This window comes from Otolemur garnettii, unplaced genomic scaffold, assembly GCF_000181295.1.
Source record: "Otolemur garnettii isolate 467f Iridium unplaced genomic scaffold, OtoGar3 scaffold00086, whole genome shotgun sequence".
NCBI lineage: Eukaryota > Metazoa > Chordata > Mammalia > Primates > Galagidae > Otolemur > Otolemur garnettii.
This window is the reverse complement of record NW_003852481.1, coordinates 1,925,610-1,934,935: the sequence shown is the minus strand read 5'-3', so window position 1 is coordinate 1,934,935 and position 9,326 is coordinate 1,925,610.

Here is a 9,326-nt window from a genome sequence, read left to right as displayed (position 1 = left end):
CTCACAGCAACCTCCAACTCCTGGGCTCAAGCGAGTCTCCTGCCTCCGCCTCCCAAGTAGCACCCACAGGTGCCCGCCACAACACCTGGCTGTTTTTTGGTTGCAGCCGTCATTGTTGTTTTGGCGGGTCCGGGCTGGGGATTTGAACCCACCACTTTTAGGTGTACGTGGCTGGTGCCTTAGCCGGTTGAGCTATAGGCGCTGAGCCAGCTCCTAACATTCTTAATCTCTGCTTTACATCTGAATTACTTCTAGGGGTGGTCAGTGTTTGCACCATCTGACCTGTAGTTCAGCCTGCTTGTCCCCATTCTTAGATAAATTCCTACCTATGTTGAAATACTAATTGTCTCTTGTCTGACCACGGTATACTTTGCTCTGTTAATTTTTAACTGTTTCCATCAGGAGTGTTTCCTGTTCCTTGAAGGTCCCCCTTCAATCCCCCTTTGTCCGGGAGACTCCCTTAGTCTCAGAGCAATTTGAGGCAGTTCCTCCTGTTCTCCTGATAAGATGTCTATCTTATCAAAAACTTCCTTTTTAAAAACATCATTTCTGTCTTGGCAATCCCAGTTGTCTCCATAATTGGATCTTTGTACAATGAGTAAGGAGCTTGGACTGAAACCCCCTTGTGGTTTTGACAGAAATTCTCATAACTTCATTACTTATGTAAGCTTGATGTTAACTCCAAGCAGAAGAGTTAAATGGATTGTTCATAAACATTTAGGAAAAGAAAAGAATGATCAAAAAGAGTTGGCATTTGTTCTTAAATGTAAATTTTGTCAGTATACTCATTTTCTTTTCAGATAAGATTATCAAGCCAGTAGATCATGGAAATGATTCACTCATTCAACAACTATTTATTGAATACTAATTAGGAACAGGCAGATGGTCTCATTTTTACTGGAGAAATAGCCAATATGGTCATCTGCTAAAGAACAGAGGATAGAATCAAACATCTTAGCAAGAATTGGACAGAAATCTGACCAGGCGTACAAAAAAGGAATGGAGATAATCTTCATCAAAATTGGAAATGCAGGGGTTGCTGGATGGGATAATAGAAAACAAGTTAATTTTTGGACCTGTGTTTAAATGTGTTAGTGATATAGGTGGAGAGGTCTATTAACTTAGGGAGCTCAGAAGGCCTTGGGCCAGAGACATAGATCTGGGATTCATTGCCATGTGTCATTGTCAAAGTTATCACAGTGGCTGAGACTTCGGGGGTGGGGGCTGGGGGGGGCCTTTTTGAATGGGAGCCAAGGCTAGAATGCCCAGAGCATCACTATTTAAATAAAGAAGAAAAAGAGCTTACATGGAAGACTGAAACACAAACAGCAGGAGGCAGGAGAAGAATCAGAAGAGAGTGGAGCCCCCTGGCCAAGGGAGGAGTGATGTGGTGAGATACTGAGGGCTCAGCTGCATTTGGAAGCTGTGCTTTGGTTCTGACACCAGTCAGCACTGATGTGGGATTTATTTATTTATTTATTATTTCAAATTAATATTAGGGTACAGATTTTTAGTTTACCTTGTTTCCAATTCTAAGGTAAAGTTCAAGTTGTAGTTGAGCCCTTCACCCAGAGGTGAACGCCCTCACATCGTGCACATTGGGTGAGATCCTGCCAATCACCCTCCCTCCCCTCCCCTACTTCTCTCTCCTCTCACCTCCCCCTTGCTAGCCTATATTTGTGTTTTATCATTTGTGTGGGCTTGTAGTTGTTTATATAATGGTTTCATGTTGGTATTGAGTATGTTGGCTATTTTTTTTTCCATTCTTGAGATACTTTTCTAGAAGAATGTATTTCAGCCCTATCCAGGTGAACATAAAAGATGTAAAATCTCCATCTTTTCTTATGGCTGAGTAGTAGTCCGTGGTATACACATACCACAATTTGTTAATGCATTCATGGGTCAGTGGTCACTTGGGTTGTTTCCATGACCTGACAATTGTGAATTGAACTGCAGTAAACATTCTGGTACAAGTGTCTTTGTGGTAAAATGATTTTTGTTCTTCTGAGTAGATACCTCATAATGGAATTACAGGATCAAATGGAAGTTGACTTTTCCTTCTTTGAGAATTCTCCATACTTCTTTCCATAAAGGTTGTATGGTTCTTTCCAGCAGTGTAGAAGTGTTCCCTTCTCTCCACATTGATGTGGGATTTCTTTTTCTTTTCCAGCAGCTCATCTTGAGCTACCAGGGTATAGGAGAGGAAAGGGAGATGGACTTCATGCTCCAAAAATAAGAGGTTTGAAGAGAAGGTAAAATAACAGTAGAAGAACAAGGAAGATGGGATAGAAGTTGTTAAAGAATCCATATAGTGATTGAATTAAGACAATGTAAGTTGAGTGGGCAGCCAAAATCCTTATTGTCTTGACTGAGACTCAAAAGTGGCATGGTAGGGAGAAATGGTGAAACTTAGCAGGGGAGAACACTTAGTAGGGACGCATGTACATTCCTCCACTTTGCCAAGGAATCATCAGACTACTGAATGACTCAGAGATAAGAACCATGCCTGTGGAATGAACCTAGACATCAATTCCACACTTTCTTGTCTTCTCTTTCCCCTAAAGTGATAATGAACCTTTAATTAACATTTTAATTTTTTGAAAAATAACTAGATTTTAAAAGAGGAATGGACTAAACCAACATTTTTCTATCTGGGCATAGAGAACAACTGACAGGCATGTATGTGAGAAAAACTTCACATTTTGTGGTTGATCTTGAAATCACTAATCATATTATGACTATGAATAATATAGATATCTAATAACATTTTTGTGTGTTAGGTGGCTATAAATTCTTGAATGTATAGCAGATCTATGAATCTGAGGTCACAGATTGTTACGTAGAGTATGAACTTCAACGTTCTTTAACTCAATTTAATTCGATGTTGAACCCTCCTACTGGCAGGCTAAGGGTAACAGTCTCAGGCCTTAGCTAGTTTCTCCCTCTCCCCTGAGGCCCTGGAGGGATTTGCACGGTGCCTCCAGGGACCTGAGAGGCCTTCTGGTCCTTGAGTCATCTGTTCCATTGAGTTGCCCTGAGACAGCATGTGGCCTTCAGCGTGCTGCTTTTAGGACTGGAAGTGCACACAGATGTTTTGCTGCATTACTTGCGGGCAGGGAGTCCTTAAGAGGAGATGGATGGACATGCCTAGATTCTGTGCAGAACAGTCCCCTCTTTGAGGTATTGCTACTTTCTTGAGAGACTGCCCAGAAATAAAGGAACTTGGTTTCTGGACCCAGCTTTCTGTCCCTTACACCACGGTCTCCTTGTCACGCTCCCTCCCTCAGACCTTAGAGGACCCTATTCTAGGCAGAAGGTGGAGGTAATCAATGCTCTTTGACCTCTGCTTCTCCCACACATTTCCTTCTGTATGTGATCCCCCCAACTCTAAGCTTCCTCTTTTAAAACACAGAGGCATGTGCCAACTGGCTATTTATACTTTCTTAGGAACTGCGTCCCCTCCCTGATGAGCTCCGGATCACCCATGTGCTGGGAGAAGGGGAGAGACCAGAAGGAAAAGGGGCCAAGATAACTATCCTACCAGACTCACACTAAATTCTTCATTATTGCAGTAACAAAATTCGAAAATTGGCTGGAGACTTGGACATTTGCATTAAAGCATCCTCTGAAATCTAAGATTCTATAATTTTATCAATGTTAGAGGAAACCAGTTGGTTTGCACTGTCAAAGGACAGGAAAAGCAATAGGGCATCCTGGTGGACAGCCGGTCAGACATGGAGAGAAAGGGCTCAGGGCCTCTGGCTGTCTAGCTCTGAGAGGGCTTGGAAAGATTCTTAAGAAATAATACTGATCTGAACTGATGCCTGACTGCTAACTCTGCCTTCTCTCTCTCTCTCTCTCTCTCTCTCTCTCTCAACCTCTGACTGTTGAAGGGGGTTTTCACTTCCCTGCCTGGCTAAAGCTGGCTGTTCTTCAACCCTGAATTCTGCCCTGGTTATGGTTGGACAGGATGTCTCCATCCTTGCTGACCCTCATTCTTCTGCCTTGGGGTCAGGGTTAGGATGCATCCTGCTGGGCTCTGAAATTTTACAGAATCCCATTATCAAAGAACATTTATCACTATTGGTTGTTCAGAGTCCTTTGCTAGGGTTTCACATGCTGTAAAACTCAGGGGGCCTCCGGTCACGTTGCAGAAGTGGAGTCGTGTGTGTGTGTGTGTGTGTGTGTGTGTGTGTGTGATCCAGCCCAGCATGCCCCAAACACGCTCTAGGTGATTGCTCCAAGGAGTTTGGAGAAGAAACAGCGAGAAGCAGAGCTATCAACTGCTGAGTCAAAAAGGCGTGCACTTGTGACACTTGAATTGCAGCTGCTTTTAAGAACCCCGCCTAAAAATAGCTCAGGCTCAATCCGCAGAATTTCTGACCTTAGTGGATATGATTGAGTTCAAGAAAGATGAGTTATTCTTAGATTTTATAAGCAACTGTGAGGGAAGTTGCAATCTCAGCGACATCGGTGATTAATACTGGTAACATCTATCTCCCAGACATATGCTTTGAAGATTAAATGAGACCATATAGGTGAAAGAATGTTGATTGCCATTCAGATAGTCATTAGTATTGTTCATTATTATTCTGAATTCAAGAGATATAACAGGTGCTTTTACATTTTGATATGACTATGAAATCCAGACAGAGGCCCTCCCCTCACACCCACCAAAAGGATCACTTTGGTGTTAGAATCAGATTCTGAAAGCCTCAGAATATCAAAGCACCCACTTTTAAATTGCTATTTGAGATGAATGTTTTACCTGTTATGTTGTGTTTGAAACTGATTGAATCAGAAAAGTACTTTGATGTTGTAAATACGCATCAGCTCATCTGCTTTTAAATTAATCATAATATTTAGGCATCTTCAGAGAAATTTCTCATATTCATAAAACAAGGCAGTTGTTATTTACTTTCCGGTACTGCAGTGTGTTTGGGGAACTCTCTATCTGACTTGTAGAAAAAGAATAAGAGCTGGTTTCATGGAACTCCATTGTCAAAATAATGAATGTTTTAAAAATACGCTGACTCGCAGCCCGCCCGACCCTCTCCCGCAGGCTGTGGAGAGGGTGTCCCCAGTGAGTCTCAGAAGGAAGGAAACTCTTTCTTCACCCCACTTCCTGCACCTCCTTTGGACCTGGGCTCGTAGCCAGGCTGAACAGAGAAGGCAGAAGTGCTGAAAGGTTAGATGCCAACATGGTCTTTTCAGCATCTCTCAGGAAAGTGGCTGCAGGGAGCTGAGTAGTGAGGAGAGCACCCCCAAGGGTAGACTTGAGCTTGTTATCCGTGGATTCCATATTCAAGCTGGTCTGACTTCCGGGCACCCATGGGCACATCAGCTGTGGTGGGAAGCAGCATGGTGGATGGGGGTAGGGGCAGAGGTGGAGGAAGTGGGTCTGGCACTAAAAATGTGCAGCGGATACTTCCCCATGGCAGATAAGCCCCACAGTCATGAATTCAGGCAATAAGGAAAGAGCTGTGAGTCTAAAAAATAAGCTTGAATTTCCAAGTCATTATGATAATCCTTTTTGATATGTTGCAAATTCTGCTTTGCATTAGCATTGCTGACTTCCTTTGCTTGAATCTTTCTTAGCTGGATTTTAAAAATCCTGCTATAGCAAGGTAAGTTAACCCATACCCACCCCACCCTCTAGACTAAAAACCCCAGGAATTATGAGTAAATGTCTGTGACATTTGGGTTGAACGGAGTTGGTGGGGGGATCTTTTGAGTATTGGTGGCTTCAGACATAACCTTTGGTCGTCTTCACTAGTGTGGTTTGAGAGGATTCAAGGTTGTGTTGGAAACTGGGGGCTGAGGCAGGGGAATTTGGAAACCGTGAAATTGTTTATCAGCCTCATATGTTCGTGACCTTTCAATGGCACAAAATAAAAAGAAGTCAGCCTTTGATAAACCATGTGTTTCAATGACAGAACTGCAGGGGCGGGGAATATTGTTTTTTATAATAGCATTCATTACTGAATACTTATAACAGATAATATAAATTTGCCCTTGCAGTCAAAAGGCCGCACTTAAGGGTCCAGAAGGCCACATGTGTCCTTAAGGTTGCAGGTCCTCCACCTGTGAATAGATAGAATATAAAAATATAGATAATAGCGAATATAATCTGCTTAAAACACACTGTAGGAGCCAGGTATGGGTGCCTCATGCCTATAATCCTAGCACTTTAGAAGGTTGAGACAGGTGGATTGTTTGAGTTCAGAAGTTCGAGACCAGCTTAAGCAAGACAGAATGATATTTATTTCTCAATCTCTACCATAAATAGAAAAAAAAAAACTACCCAGGCATTGTGGTGAGTGCCTGTAGTCCCAGCTACTTAGGCTGAGGCAAAAGGATTGCTTGAGCCTAAGAGTTTGAGGTTGCTGTGAGCTATGATGCCATGGCACTCTACCTAAGGCAATAGATTAAGACTCTGTCACAAAATAAAATTAAAAAAAATACACCATAGGGTTTTAAATTATTATCAGGTTTGCCATTTCAGGCAGGAATATGTGACAGAACCTAATTTAGATGTGTTGCCAGACATGAGGAGTTAATCCCAGAGGATGGACTTGAACTAGGAGGAGGTGAGACTTAATCCCAGAGGATGGACTTGAACTAGGAGGAGGTGAGACTTAATCACAGAGGATGGACTTGAACTAGGAGGAGGTGAGACTTAGAGGATGACATGGAGCAGAGCCTTGGAGGAGATGATTGGACTCGGCACAGCATTACCCAGGGAGCATGAGAGCAGACCGCAGAGATGAGCTGGGTGACAGTGGAGAAGCCAACATCAGGTATGGACAATGAGTTTGCACCCCAGAGAATTTCAGCCCAAGTGATATTCAAAGGAGTGGAGCCAGTGTTGTCCAATAGAGATCTGTAGTTTAAAATGTTTTCCTAGCTACTTTTCAAAAAGAATTAAAAATAGGTAAAATACATTATAATCATGTATTTAATTTAACCCAACATATCCAGAAGATGATCACATTGCAATGGCACTGATACACTTCAAGTGCTCAGTAGCCATAGGTGGCCACCATGTTGGACAGCACAGAATCATCCAGGCCTCTGACGTCGGAGACGTCCGTCAGAGGGAACCTCACAGCATGGCTGGATAGAAACGCACGTGCTACCTGATAATCCACAGAGGAGAAAATATAAGTGGTCAGATAATTCCTAAAAAAATTTCCATCTCTCTTGTAACAAAAACTATGAAAATGAAAATATCCTAAGATACCATTTCTCACCTTTTAAAATAGCCCAGGTGGATGGGAACTGCAGTTGTTTGAAGGTGTGTTAAAACCCACGGGATGCTGTTAGTAGTGTAAATTGGTATAACTCTTTTGGAAATCAGCTTCACACTTTATGTCCAGAGATACGAATCTGCCAACTTCCAAGGTTCTACAAAATATTGTTTTTGCAATAACACTCATCACTGAATACTGATAACAGATGATCTGCTTAATGCTTCGTGTATTTTAAGTCTTTTAATCCCTGTGACAACCCTAGGAAGTACATGTAGATGTTATTATCCAGTTTTAACGTGACAAAAATAAATCAAAGTATGGAAAACATTTGTGCGTCATTATGTTATTAATAGTATTTTTAAAAGACAAAAAATAGAAGCTCCCCAAAAACCTCAAACTTGGAAAAACTGTAATATTTCAGAATCAGGGAATGGTTAAGTGAAATTGTTTACTGGAATAGATGTAAGATGTGAGGTGACGATGTGGGAAAATGCATCTCTTAGTCCACTCTTGCCTCGGTAAAGCTACGTAACACATAAACGCTCAGTCTGGTGACACACAACCAGCATCTACTTCTTAGGCAGACGTTCGTGGATTAGCTGGAATGTAGCTCTGCTTCTGGCTTCAGGTTAGCTGGCCGTGGCTGCAGGCTACAGGTCTGAGCTCAGCTATGCTGTGCTGCGTTTATTTGGATGCCCAAGTCGGAGGGGTAATTGCTCCCAGGTTGAAGTTCTGGTGTGGCAGAGTCCTAGAGGGCAAGAGGCCAAGTGTAAACACACAGCTGGTGGCTTGTGTTATGCCAACTTCTCATTGGCCACAGCAAGTCACATGGTCCAGCCTAGTGTCAAAGTGTGGAGAGGTTCCCTCTGCCTGCCGTGAGATGTGACTTCCAACTCTCTCCCAGGGGGATAAGAGCTGGCAGGAATTCATGTGACCACAGTCGCAGTTTATCACCATTATTCACATCCCTCCCAAGTATGCTGCCTTCTGTGTCAATATCCCCCCCAGTCTCATCCCCTGATGACATCAGGCTAGAAAGACAGCATCTGAGATTCTGTGTCAACTCCAGACGTGATTCCTCTTAGTCTAGAGACATTTGAACTAAAAAGACCAATTATTTCCTCCCCCTACACCCGATGTACAGTAGTGGAACAGAAACATGATGACCACAGAAAACACCCCCTTAAATAAAGCGAGAGTGAGGTGCATAGAGCAGTCGTGGGTTTGTAGCAATTATGAAATCCTGGTAGGTAAATGTCGGTAGGTTCCTGCACCGGGAGGGAAGGGAGTGCTCTTGGCTGAGACCCTATTATACTGTTTTGGGGTATAGCTCTCCCAACTCTCTTTTTTCCCTATGGCTCTTGGATCCATGGCTCCATTCTTTGGGAAGTCTTTTAACAAAATACTCCCAGCCCCTTCTGAAAACGGCATTAGTGAATGCCACAAATGCCCTGCTCCCTGTTTGGTGGCTGAGCAGCGTGCTCAGCCCACTTCCTGCCTGTAGAAAGTTACAAGTTGTTGGGGGAGAGGGAGGAATCCAGAGGTAGATGTTCTTTTTTTCAGATCACTCTGCTGCCCAGGTTGGAGTGCCCTGGCAAAAGCATAGCTCACTGCAGCCTCAAACTCCTGGGCTCAAGGGTCCCTCTGCCTCAGCCTCCTGACTTCAGGGAAATGCAACTGTACTCAGCTATCTATCTATCTATCTATCTATCCATCCATCCATCTATCTATCTATCTATCTTTCTATATTTCAGATTAAAATGAGGATATAAAAGATTAGTTTACATAGTTTGCTTTTGTAAGATTAAAGTCCGAGTTGCAGTTGTGTTTTTCCCCAGGAAGTGTGCCGTACACCTGTGCAACGCACCTGTGGGGTGGGAACTTACCAACCTGCCCCCCCACCTACACACACAAACCTACACACGCCCACACACACCTACACACACACACACCTACACACATACACCCACCTACACACACACAAACCTGCACACACCCACACACCTACACACACACCCCCACACACACCTACACACACCCACACACCTACACACACACCCCCACCCACATACC